The sequence below is a fragment of the Pseudophryne corroboree genome, chromosome 5 (assembly GCF_028390025.1).
Source record: "Pseudophryne corroboree isolate aPseCor3 chromosome 5, aPseCor3.hap2, whole genome shotgun sequence".
In the NCBI taxonomy this organism is placed as follows: domain Eukaryota; kingdom Metazoa; phylum Chordata; class Amphibia; order Anura; family Myobatrachidae; genus Pseudophryne; species Pseudophryne corroboree.
The window spans coordinates 600,971,077-600,985,247 of NC_086448.1; the positions used below are offsets into that span (position 1 = coordinate 600,971,077).

The 14,171-nt window shown below is 45.7% G+C and overlaps 1 protein-coding gene across 4 annotated transcripts in view; it reads right to left on the reverse strand.

Annotated features, from left to right (window-relative positions):
- Positions 1-13,718, reverse strand: part of LDLRAD4 (low density lipoprotein receptor class A domain containing 4) — a 969,790-nt gene extending 956,072 nt beyond the window's left edge. For all 4 annotated transcript variants that reach the window (XM_063923409.1, XM_063923410.1, XM_063923407.1 and 1 more), the window contains exon 1: positions 13,549-13,718. The gene's annotated coding sequence lies outside the window, so the exon portion shown is untranslated. The remainder of the gene's footprint in view (positions 1-13,548) is intronic.
- Between the last annotated feature and the right edge of the window lie 453 nt (positions 13,719-14,171).

Below are 14,171 nucleotides of genomic sequence, written 5' to 3' on the forward strand. Positions count from 1 at the left end.
GGCAACTTTAAGCACTGGCCCCTACAATTGCATTCCTCCGGTGGGCCATGCACGTCCCAGTCCGACACAGCCTGTGCCGAATGGCACCTTGCCTGAAGGCGAGCCATGCAAGGGGACGCGGTACATAAACACTGACTTGTTTGTGGCAGAACAGTTAAAAAAGACCCAAGAAATTTAATAAAAATGTCTCTACCTCTTTTTGTGTTGACCATTTCCGTGTCAACCTTTTGACCCTGCCGACCTAATGCATGTCTACCATTAGTGGTAGTTCTATTGACTGTAGACATATTAGTGTAGATTTAATAAGCCACACCCGCGAATTGATAGGCTACAGTTGCATAATGGGTTTAGCTACAAAACACAGTAGTTGCATCCACTGTTGTAGGTGACATAAGCTTTATAAATCTAGATGATAAATATCACAAGTGCAGCGGGAACACAGATCCGCAGGTAAGAATTGGCAATTAGTAATAGGTAAAATAATTTAGGCATGTTTCCCAGAGCTGTCAGGTCTATTGTAAATCAAACAAGTATTCATGCCAGGACTGCAGAGGCAAGACTATATCAGTCTAGATCGCTTATCTATACAACTATCGGTAGCCTTCCTCAGCATAACTTATTTGTGAGAGACATGACCATATTTTTTAAAAGATTTATCTTTGTCTCAATTATGTAGTGCTTAGTGTAGTTCTTTGACCAGGAGATTAAAAACCTTCCCAATTAGAACAGGACACGTAAAATATTACTAAAGTGAACCAGTTTTTGGTTTTGTTTTTTTTGTATTTATATATTTTTTTTAAACCCCTACTAATATCATTCACAAATATTGGGGGGAAAAACAACCCACACACACACAGTATCTGCAGAGTGCGGGAAACAGAGGCAAAGGTTTCATCCAGAGTGTGCTTTGCCAATTTTGTCCAGCTTTTACTAGCATCATTGGCTTTTTCCACGTGAACACGCATCAACCCGGGAGTTTTGTCAGTAAAAACAGCTCCCTTAAAAAAAAAACCTGTGTCGAGTGACCCGTCAATCCTACTGGGGTAGCTAACAGATTTTGCCTAGAAAGGAGCCCTTCAGCTGCAGGGTAAATGGTTGACAGACATATTTCCCAACGCGTGGAGATGTCATCTCCAGGGGGTGGTCTTTGGTCTTCAGTATGCCGAATGTCGGGATCCCGGCGCACACTATACCGGCGCCGGAATCCCAACACCCGGCATACCGACACATTCTCCCTCGTGGGGGTCCATGACCCCCCTGGAGGGAGAATAAAATAGCGTGGTAGCGTGCCACCGTGCCCGCAGCGAGCCCGCAAGGGGCTCATTTGCGCTCGCCACGCTGTCGGTATGCCGGCGGTCGGGGTCCCGGCGCCGGTATGCTGGTCGCCGGGAGCCCTGCCGCCGGCATACCATACTACACCCTCTCCAAGCACCGGGAGTAGAGGAACTGCACACATGCGCAGTGTGAATGTCACTGACCCAGGAATTACCTGGATTGGAACAGTGGTGGTCATTCAGAGTTGTTCGCTCGTTGCCGATTTTCTCTATATTGCGATTAGTCGCTTACTGCGCATGCGCAAGGTTCGCAGAGCGCATGCGCTTAGTTAATTTACTCAAAAGTTAGGTATTTTACTCACGGCATAATGAGGATTTTTCATCGTTCTGGTGATCGGAGTGTGATTGACAGGAAGTGGGTGTTTCTGGGCGGAAACTGGCCGTTTTATGGGAGTGTGCGAAAAAACGCTGGAGTTTCTGGGAAAAACGCGGGAGTGTCTGAAGAAACGGGGGAGTGTCTGGGCGAACGCTGGGTGTGTTTGTGACGTCAAACCAGGAACGAAACTGACTGAACTGATCGCAATGGCAGAGTAAGTCTGGAGCTACTCAGAAACTGCTAAGAAATTTCTAATCGCAAATCTGCTAATCTTTCGTTCGCAATTCTGATATGCTAAGATACACTCCCAGAGGGCAGCAGTTTAGCGTGTGCAATGCTGCTAAAAGCAGCTAGCGAGCGAACAACTCGGAATGAGGGCCAGTGTTCCAAATCTCAAGTCGAACACAGGACTTTGGTGGAAAAGGGGTATAAGCTGCATCCCTTCTGAGCAAGAGAACAAAACAGAACAGAAAGTGTTTTGGAATTATGCATTGCACACTTTAGTACTGTAGGATCCTCTAATAAACCTAGAGCAAAACAACCTTTGTAACAAGAATTTGGAAGCTCACCAGGGTCAGCTTGAGAGGTACAGTACGCACCACACTTGTTTTAACCCCATAGCTGCTGAGCTCATTTAGACACTCTATGGCCTGGTAAAAAATTTTTAACCACTGAGAAATATTTGAGATAGCACTTTCTAGTGCAGTAAATTAATTAAAATAAAAAATATATACACAGGAACATATTATAATGTATTATATATACACATACACACACACACACACACATATATAGCTTTGCACAATGCATCCAAGCCCAACACCAAGGTACCCCATCTCACTGCAAGTCCTACTCTATCACCTAAACTTTTTTTTTTATTTTTTTTAAATGCACCCCTTCTAAGCTTTTTTACTTCAAACCTGTGTCAGCTGCTTCCGTACTGGTAATTTAGAAGCTGTGTTGGCGACTGTCTCACCTTTAAATGTCGTAAGTAAAACCCCTTTAACACCCCTTTCACACCGCACAAATAACCCGGTATCGACCCGGCATATTGCCAAGTCAGCATGCCGTGTGAAAGCGCCATGGTGGAATTCCCAGGTCGCCTGAACCAGTAATTCAACCTGGGAATAAAGCAGTGTTATTTCTGGGTTGAATACCGGGTCAGTGGCTGCGTAAACGGATTCCCGGGTCAATGCGACCTTGGACCCGTTCACTAGATAGGGAGAGGCGGCGCGGAGATGAGCTCATCTCCCAGCGCTGCCTCCGCCCCCGCTGCCAGCTCCACCACCCGCTGCTATGGCAACCAGGGAAGCCAGCTGTAGCGTCCAATGCCGGATCCCACGCGGGAAGGACCCGTTTCCAATTCCCGAGTGGGATCCGGCATTTGCGGTGTGAAAGTGGTATTACACTGTCACAATAACCTGGGTTACTGCCGGGTCTACTCAGGTCACAGCTTGGTGTAAAAGGGTCCTTGAAAAATAACCCAGGTCGAGGAACCTGGGAGCCTGACCCTGATAGCTACTAGGGTCGGACCCAGGTAATGGTGCAGTGTAAACCACTCGACCTGTGTTATACAATCCAGGTTATGCTTAAAAGCTGCTGATTGGCTGTGTATACAGAGGTCCGCCTCAAGGTAGTCTGTGAGTGACATGCAGGGCAGACCCAGGCACAGTGTAAATGAGGCTGACCCGGGAATAACCCAGATCCAAGGTGCAGTGTAAACAGGATCTGACCAGAGTTGGAATCATGTTCTGAAACCTGGGTCATACCGGGGTTTTTGGCGTAAAAGTGGTATTAGTTGGCAGGGGAGCTTTAAACCTGGAGCATATTTTCAATTTGACCCCAAAGTGATAACAGTGACCACATTTTTTTTTAAAGTCTAGGTGGGACTGCAGTGAGATGGGGTCCCTTGGTGTTGGGCTGCATGCTTGGATGCATTGTGCAATCCATGGGCTAGAACCCCATTGTTTATATAATATATATATATATATATATATATATATATATATATATATACATACATACATACATATATACACATATATACATATATACACATATACATACACACACACACACACACACACAGCTTGATAAAGGGTCTTTGTTGCCAAGTAAACCTTAAACGCTTATTGCACAGTTCAGGAGCGTGATTACTTTTTTCTCTATCAATTTTCCCAGGGTGTCCTGCCATTAAACTTGACTATAATGGATTAACCACCAGATTGCACATCTATATATCGTTATAACTCTCTATTCATATAAAACAAGTGCAATTATATGATACTAAAAGGTCTTATTTATTTCTTGGCCATCTGCAATAATCTTCTATGGCACATTTCCTTATACAGGATGTATAAGCAAACATTTAGAAGATACAGGTGAAGTACATTAGAATAACTTTTGGATTTTGAAACAAATATTCGTCCAGAACTTCTCCATAGCACTGTATTTGCAGATGAAATTATTGGCATCCTGAACATCTGGTGGATTTATCAAATAAACTGATTAAAATTGCATGCAATGGTTTTAGAAATATTACATTTCAAAAAAGAAAATTTGATCTAGAGTACTGTGCATCTTCTTCATGTTTAGTATACGTGGAATCTAAATGGCAAAACAATAGATCAGCCCCATTCTTTTGTGCTGGTATGCATTTTATTTAACGAATTACTGCATTAGAATTCCCCTCTTATTTGTCACTGTGTTGTTATATAATATATCTACATATTTTTTTTTATGAGGAGTATGGGATGCCAGCGGTCAGAAGGGCGCTCAAGCAAACTAACCTTAAAACCGCGCATATTTTGCATCCTCTCCCACAATGTCTGGGAGGCTCTCAAACTGTGCATAGATCTCCTGGGAGAGTAGACCGATATTACACCAACTTCCCACCAAAATGGACAAGGGTCATGAGGTGACAACTTGCTGTAAAATGCGTCATCATTCTCCTGCCCCAATACATTATGCCGCAAATCGCAGCTTTTTGCATGGGCGGGTTGGACTGACCCTTAGACCTCCACTCTGATATTCCAGTGTGAAGTCCTACAAAGGAGGTTAGTATGATATAAAAAAAAAATAGACCTAATCTATCCTTTTTAACCTTTAGTATACTACATTGAACATCATTTACCATGCTACAACATGATGAGCCATCATGGACACATCAGCCTTTCCTTACCAAATTACATGTGTTTGAAGGAAGTTACCATATGTAGTTATCAGGACTGTATGAATTGTGCATGTGACTGATTGATGGTCTCCAGTCATCCAAACACACTGCACCAATAGGCCAGGCTATTCATACGGTCACCTGGGGCCAGATGTACTAAGCTTGAAAAGTGATAAATATCACTGTGATAAAGCACCAGCCAATCGGCTCCTAACTGTCATTTTTCAAACACAGCCTGTGACATGGCAGTTAGGAGCCGATTGGCTGGTGCTTTATCACAGTGATATTTATCACTTTTCAGGCTTAGTACATCTCCCCCCAGCTGTCTTAAGCATCTGGGAGCACCATAAAGATGGCCACTGCTCAAATGGATAAGAAGAAGTGGTAACTAACAATCCGATACACCCAGGTAAGTCACAATATTATACACAAGAAAACCAGTCAGACGGACAATTCATAACAATTAATGGTAACAGCTAAATACAAGGAAGATCTGATAGCATAGGTTAGAGATCCCTATCCCAAAGAACTTACAACTGTGGTAGAAGAAAATAAGAATTTACTTACCGATAATTCTATTTCTCGGAGTCCGTAGTGGATGCTGGGGTTCCTGAAAGGACCATGGGGAATAGCGGCTCCGCAGGAGACAGGGCACAAAAAAGTAAAGCTTTACTAGGTCAGGTGGTGTGCACTGGCTCCTCCCCCTATGACCCTCCTCCAGACTCCAGTTAGGTACCGTGCCCGGACGAGCATACACAATAAGGGAGGCATTTTGAATCCCGGGTAAGACTCATACCAGCCACACCAATCACACCGTACAACTTGTGATCTAAACCCAGTTAACAGTATGACAACAGAAAGGGCCTCTTAAAGATGGCTCCTTAACAATAACCCGAATTAGTTAACAATAACTATGTACAAGTATTGCAGATAATCCGCACTTGGGATGGGCGCCCAGCATCCACTACGGACTCCGAGAAATAGAATTATCGGTAAGTAAATTCTTATTTTCTCTATCGTCCTAAGTGGATGCTGGGGTTCCTGAAAGGACCATGGGGATTATACCAAAGCTCCCAAACGGGCGGGAGAGTGCGGATGACTCTGCAGCACCGAATGAGAGAACTCCAGGTCCTCCTTTGCCAGGGTATCAAATTTGTAAAATTTTACAAACGTGTTCTCCCCCGACCACGTAGCTGCTCGGCAGAGTTGTAATGCCGAGACCCCTCGGGCAGCCGCCCAAGATGAGCCCACCTTCCTTGTGGAGTGGGCTTTTACAGTTTTAGGCTGTGGCAGGCCTGCCACAGAATGTGCAAGTTGAATTGTGTTACAAATCCAACGAGCAATCGACTGCTTAGAAGCAGGTGCGCCCAACTTGTTGGGTGCATACAATATAAACAGCGAGTCAGATTTTCTGACTCCAGCCGTCCTTGCAATGTATATTTTTAAGGCTCTGACAACGTCCAACAACTTGGAGTCCTCCAAGTCGCTAGTGGCCGCAGGCACCACAATAGGTTGGTTCAGATGAAATGCTGATACCACTTTAGGGAGAAAATGCGGACGAGTCCGCAGTTCTGCCCTATCCGAATGGAAGATTAGATAAGGACTTTTATAAGATAAAGCCGCCAATTCAGATACTCTCCTGGCAGAGGCCAGGGCTAGTAACATAGTCACTTTCAATGTGAGATATTTCAAATCCACCTTTTTCAATGGTTCAAACCAATGGGATTTGAGGAAATCTAAAACTACATTTAGATCCCACGGTGCCACCGGAGGCACCACAGGAGGCTGTATATGCAGTACTCCCTTGACAAAAGTCTGGACCTCAGGGACAGAGGCCAATTCTTTTTGGAAGAATATTGACAGGGCCGAAATTTGAACCTTAATGGATCCCAATTTGAGACCCATAGATAATCCTGATTGCAGGAAATGTAGGAAACGACCCAGTTGGAATTCCTCCGTCGGAACCCTCCGATCCTCGCACCACGCTACATATTTTCGCCAAATGCGGTGATAATGTTTCACGGTGACTTCCTTCCGTGCCTTAATCAAGGTAGGAATGACTTCTTCTGGAATGCCTTTCCCTTTTAGGATCTGGCGTTCAACCGCCATGCCGTCAAACGCAGCCGCGGTAAGTCTTGAAAAAGACAGGGACCCTGCTGTAGCAGGTCCCTTCTCAGAGGTAGAGGCCACGGTTCGTCCGTGAGCATCTCTTGAAGTTCCGGATACCAAGTCCTTCTCGGCCAATCCGGAACCACTAGTATTGTTCTTACTCTTCTTTGCCGTATGATCTTCAATACCTTTGGTATGAGCGGCAGAGGAGGAAACACATACACTGACTGGTACACCCAAGGAGTTACCAGTGCGTCCACAGCTATTGCCTGTGGATCTCTTGACCTGGCGCAATATTTGTCCAGTTTCTTGTTGAGGCGAGACGCCATCATGTCTACAATTGGTCTTTCCCAACGGTCTATTAACATGTTGAAGACTTCTGGATGTAGACCCCACTCTCCCGGATGAAGATCGTGTCTGCTGAGGAAGTCTGCTTCCCAGTTGTCCACGCCCGGGATGAACACTGCTGACAGTGCTATCACGTGATTCTCCGCCCAGCGAAGAATCTTGGCAGCTTCTGCCATTGCACTCCTGCTTCTTGTGCCGCCCTGCCTGTTTACATGGGCGACCGCCGTGATGTTGTCCGACTGAATCAACACCGGCTTTCCTTGCAGGAGAAGTTCCGCCTGGCTTAGAGCATTGTAGATTGCTCTTAGTTCCAGAATGTTTATGTGAAGAGACTTTTCCAGACTCGTCCATACTCCCTGGAAGTTTCTTCCTTGTGTGACTGCTCCCCAGCCTCTCAGGCTGGCGTCCGTGGTCACCAGGATCCAATCCTGAATGCCGAATCTGCGGCCTTCTAATAGGTGAGCCTTCTGCAACCACCACAGAAGTGACACCCTTGTCTTTGGTGACAGGGTTATTCGCAGGTGCATCTGCAGATGCGACCCTGACCATTTGTCCAACAGATCCCTTTGGAATATTCTTGCATGGAATCTGCCGAATGGAATTGCTTCGTAAGAAGCCACCATTTTTCCCAGGACTCTTGTGCATTGATGTACTGACACTTTTCCTGGTTTTAGGAGGTTCCTGACCAGATCGGATAACTCCTTGGCTTTTTCCTCTGGAAGGAAAACCTTTTTCTGAACCGTGTCCAGAATCATTCCTAGGAACAGCAGACGAGTTGTCGGGATTAAATGGGATTTTGGAATATTCAGAATCCACCCGTGTTGTCTTAGCACCTCTTGAGATAGTGCTAAAGCTGTCTCCAGCTGTTCTCTGGACCTTGCCCTTATTAGGAGATCGTCCAAGTATGGGATAACTAATACGCCTTTTCTTCGAAGAAGAATCATCATCTCGGCCATTACCTTGGTAAAGACCCGAGGCGCCGTGGACAATCCGAACGGCAGCGTCTGAAACTGATAGTGACAGTTTTGAACAATGAACCTGAGGTACCCCTGGTGTGCGGGGTAAATCGGAACGTGTAGATACGCATCCTTGATGTCCAAGGATACCATAAAGTCCCCTTCTTCCAGGTTCGCTATCACTGCTCTGAGTGACTCCATCTTGAACTTGAACTTTTTTATGTAGAGGTTCAAGGACTTCAGATTTAGAATAGGCCTTACCGAGCCATCCGGCTTCGGTACCACAAATAGAGTGGAATAATACCCCTTTCCTTGTTGTAATAGGGGTACTTTGACTATCACCTGCTGAGCGTACAGCTTGTGAATGGCTTCCAACACCCTCTCCCTTTCGGAAGAGACGGTTGGTAAGGCAGACTTCAGGAAACGATGAGGAGGATCCGTCTCTAATTCCAACCTGTACCCCTGAGATATTATCTGCAGGATCCAGGGGTCTACCTGCGAGTGAGCCCACTGCGCGCTGTAATTTTTGAGACGGCCCCCCACTGTCCCCGAGTCCGCTTGAGAGGCCCCAGCGTCATGCTGAGGTTTTTGCAGGAGCCGGGGAGGGCTTCTGTTCCTGGGAAGGAGCTGCCTGTTGGTGTCTCTTCCCTCTTCCTCTGCCTCGTGGCAGGTACGACAAGCCCTTTGCTCTCTTATTTTTGTAGGAGCGAAAAGGCTGCGGTTGAAAGGTCGGTGCCTTTCTCTGTTGGGGAGTGACTTGAGGTAAAAAAGTGGATTTCCCGGCAGTAGCCGTGGCCACCAAGTCTGATAGACCAACTCCAAATAACTCCTCCCCTTTATACGGCAAAACCTCCATGTGACGTTTTGAATCCGCATCGCCTGTCCACTGTCGTGTCCATAAGGCTCTTCTGGCTGAAATGGACATAGCACTCATCCGAGATGCCAGTGTGCAAATATCCCTCTGTGCATCACGCATATAGATAAATGCATCCTTTATTTGTTCTAACGACAGTAAAACATTGTCCCTATCTAGGGTATCAATATTTTCAATCAGGGATTCTGACCAAACTACTCCAGCACTGCACATCCAGGCAGTTGCTATAGCTGGTCGTAGTATAACACCTGCATGTGTGTATATATTCTTTTGAATAACTTCCATCTTTCTATCTGATGGATCCTTAAGTGCGGCCGTCTCAGGAGAGGGTAACGCCACTTGTTTGGATAAGCGTGTGAGCGCCTTGTCCACCTTAGGGGGTGTTTCCCAGCGCGCCCTAACCTCTGGCGGGAAAGGGTATAATGCCAATAACTTTTTTGAAATTATCAACTTTTTATCAGGAGCAACTCACGCTTCATCACACACGTCATTTAATTCTTCTGATTCAGGAAAAACTGTTTGTAGTTTTTTCACACCATACATAATACCCTGTTTTACGGTATCTGTAGTATCAGCTAAATGTAACGTCTCCTTCATTGCCAAAATCATATAACGTGTGGCCCTACTGGAAAATACGTTTGAATTTCTACCGTCGTCACTGGAATCAGTGCCCGTGTCTGGGTCTGTGTCGACCGACTGAGGCAAAGGGCGTTTTACAGCCCCTGACGGTGTTTGAGGCGCCTGGACAGGCATTAATTGATTGTCCGGCCGCCTCATGTCCTCAACTGACTGTTTAAGGGAAGATAAACCATCACGTAATTCCACAAATAAAGGCATCCATTCTGGTGTCGACCCCCTGGGGGGTGACATCTGCATATTTGGCAATTGCTCCGCCTCCACACCAATATCGTCCTCATACATGTCGACACCACGTACCGACACACACCGCAAACTCACAGGGAATGCTCTAATGAAGACAGGACCCACTAGCCCTTTTGGGGAGACAGAGGGAGAGTCTGCCAGCACACACCACAAAGCGCTATATATACAAGGGATATCCTTATATTAAGTGCTCCCTTATAGCTGCTTTAATATATATATATATAGCCATTAATGTGCCCCCCCTCTCTGTTTTACCCTGTTTCTGTAGTGCAGTGCAGGGGAGAGACCTGGGAGCCGTTCTGACCAGCGGAGCTGTGACAGAAAATGGCGCCGTGTGCTGAGGAGATAGGCCCCGCCCCTTTTTCGGCGGGTTCTTCTCCCGCTATTTTTCCAGTCAGGCAGGGGTTAAATATCTCCATATAGCCCCTATGGGCTATATGTGAGGTATTTTTAGCCTTGTATAAGGTTTATATTTGCCTCTCAGAGCGCCCCCCCCCAGCGCTCTGCACCCTCAGTGACTGCCCAGTGAAGTGTGCTGAGAGGAAAATGGCGCACAGCTGCAGTGCTGTGCGCTACCTTATGAAGACTGAGGAGTCTTCAGCCGCCGGTTTCCGGACCTCTTCACGCTTCAGCATCTGCAAGGGGGTCGGCGGCGCGGCTCCGGGACCGGACTCCACGGCTGGGCCTGTGTTCGATCCCTCTGGAGCTAATGGTGTCCAGTAGCCAAGCAGCAAATCCACTCTGCATGCAGGTGAGTTTACTACTTTCCCCCTAAGTCCCACGTTGCAGTGATCCTGTTGCCAGCAGGACTCACTGTAAAGAAAAAAACCTAAACTAAACTTTCTCTAAGCAGCTCTTTAGGAGAGCCACCTAGATTGCACCCTTCTCGTTCGGGCACAAAATCTAACTGGAGTCTGGAGGAGGGTCATAGGGGGAGGAGCCAGTGCACACCACCTGACCTAGTAAAGCTTTACTTTTTTGTGCCCTGTCTCCTGCGGAGCCGCTATTCCCCATGGTCCTTTCAGGAACCCCAGCATCCACTTAGGACGATAGAGAAACCAACATTGAACACGAAGAATGAGGTCAATAAAAACAATAAGCAAGCAGTTCATCTACTGAAAAGCTTCCTGGGAAAAAAGTGCAAGCTTTGGGGCATTAGTAAGCAGATGAGGAACTACAGAAGACAAACATGTTACCGTACATACAACTAGTGGGAACACTAAAACTGATAACTGGTTGCCCTGAATAACGCAAGACAGCATAAACCAATGCACAAGACCTGGCTCATAGGCTAAACATACTAAAAGAATGGAAATATTTTCAGAAAATAATTTTTACTTACATATAAAAACACATGATGGGAAGAAAATACTTCAATAAAATAAATAAAAAATAAAACAAAACAAGACAAAACAACAACAACAACAACAACAACAACAACAACAGAGTGTGAGTTGCAACAATCGGCTTTTGCACTTTGGCCCTCATTCCGAGTCGTTCGCTCGGTATTTTTCATCGCATCGCAATGAAAATCCGCTTAGTACGCATGCGCAATATTCGCACTGCGACTGCGCCAAGTAATTTAACAATGAAGATAGTATTTTTACTCATGGCTTTTTCATCGCTCCGGCGATCGTAATGTGATTGACAGGAAATGGGTGTTACTGGGCGGAAACACGGCGTTTTATGGGCGTGTGGCTGAAAACGCTACCGTTTCCGGAAAAAACGCAGGAGTGGCCGGAGAAACGGGGGAGTGGTTGGGCGAACGCTGGGTGTGTTTGTGACGTCAAACCAGGAACGACAAGCACTGAACTGATCGCACAGGCAGAGTAAGTGTGGAGCTACTCTAAAACTGCTAAGTAGTTTGTGATCGCAATATTGCGAATACATCGGTCGCAATTTTAAGATGCTAAGATACACTCCCAGTAGGCGGCGGCTTAGCGTGTGTAACTCTGCTAAATTCGCCTTGCGACCGATCAACTCGGAATGAGGGCCTTTATTTTTAGTACTCCGTGATGTGTGTGGTACAGCATAAGCCCACCCACAACAGATCCAACTCTTGCTGGGCAGAGAAAACTACTGCCTGCAAGTGAGGCAGAAAAGCAGTAAGCTTAATTCTTATATAGCTACAATTTTTTTGAGGCTTCTATACAGGACAATACCTTAAACATTACTGTCTGGTTCCATTACTCTGATGTGGAACATCACATGCGAAGTACCAAAGTATGGATTTATGCTAACCATCCATCGCCCCAAACAAAGCAATACATCAAGGGTTGGAAACTTTACTGTAGCCAACAGAATAAGACGCATGAACGACTCCTCTTGTGTAATGCTAACTCAGAAGCAGCCCGGTTAAGAGCACGTGTTTACGATGTGACCAGTCAAAATGAACCGCTATACAAAGTAAACAATAACTGGCACATGGTAATGCAAAGTAGCAGATGTTGGTTTCTGAAGGGTTAATACACCTATATAGACACCTGAGGACTATTACACATACATGCAATCATAGTGCTGAAGTGTCTACCATAGAGGGTGCGGACACAATCCAAATCTTACCACTGAGCATCCAAACATTTCCTACAGATACCTGCCCCAGCCTGTCCACCAGACACATAACACACAGATGCTGTGCAATTATCAACAAGGATAAAGATCACTCATCTCCTCAAGAGGCAATATATTATAATAATTATACTTCCATAACAAGAAACATTTTAATTATTTCCCTAAGTGACTCATAAAAACAGAACACTCGCTAATAAATAATAAGTGAGGTACATTACCAGACATTTTGGAAAAAGTCAGTGTACAGTACACATTTAAAACAGCCACAACATGATATTATACGTTACTTACACAAATTGCCTACCCAATCTATGGAGAATTTCTAGACTGCTCAATGGTAATATCGTTCGGTCATGTAAAGGCAAATATATATATTTATTATACACACACTGTATGTTGTAAGAGGTCTTACAGGAAGAAGACATTAATAAAAGACAAATGAACATGACATGTTACGTGGATACAGATGAGAGCTGGCAATACTGTGAGCAGACGTTTGCTGGTACCCAGCTGAGCATGATGCGTGCTACATGCATCATGTAGGTGCAGGGAAGTACAGATAGATGGAGGAAGCAGGAGCATGTGCACAGGGCACACCCCCTCCACAGAATGCACATAGCTCTGAATGCCTTATACTTTCATTACACTCATTCATTGTGACCCCCATATGATGCTGCTGCACCTTTCCAACAGCCCTAGGCATCAGCTGCCCTGACACCCTATATTGGGATCATCACCTGACACCCACAGTGCAGCATCCCATTCATACCGAGATGTGAGCGGCACACACAGGGCAGATGTGCTCTCCCAAACACAGAAATAAACTTGGGCCTCTGACACTTTTCTGCCCTCAGCAGCTCCTCCCAGACTCCCAGAGAGGCTCCAGCTGCAACCCCACAGCACTTGCCTCCCTCACACCCCCTCAGCTGCCCCTCACTGCCGGGGATGTGACTTGTTCCTATGCTGAGCAAATGGAAGGGTCTTACCTCCCCCTGCAGTGTGTCTGCGCACACAGGCAGATCCCTGTCTGGCAGTAGCTCCTCCAGCAGCCCACTGTCTACAGCCAGTCTAGCTCTCTCACTCTGACAGCAACAGCAGCAGCAGCAGCGGCAGCAACAGCAGCAGCCGGGAGAGGAGACAAGTTCTAGAGGGAGGTGTGAGGGGGAGGGGAAAGCTTCCTGCCCAGCCCTGGCTGTCACATTCATAGGCTGTACTGACACCTACTGGCCGGATAGTGAACTGCCACGATGCTGGGACCGTTTGCTTATAGTATTACAGGTTGAGAATCCCATATCCAAATATTCCGAAACACGGAATATTCCGAAATACGGACTTTTTTGAGTGAGAGTGAGATAGTGAAACCTTTGTTTTTTGATGACTCAATGTACACAAACTTTGTTTAATACACAAAGTTATTAAAAATATTGTATTAAATGACCTTCAAGCTGTGTTTATAAGGTGTATATGAAACATAAATGAATTGTGTGAATGTACACACACTTTGTTTAATGTACAAAGTTATAAAAAATATTGGCTAAAATTACCTTCAGGCTGTCTGTATAAGGTGTATATGAAACATAAGTGCATTCTGTGCTTAGACTTGGGTCCC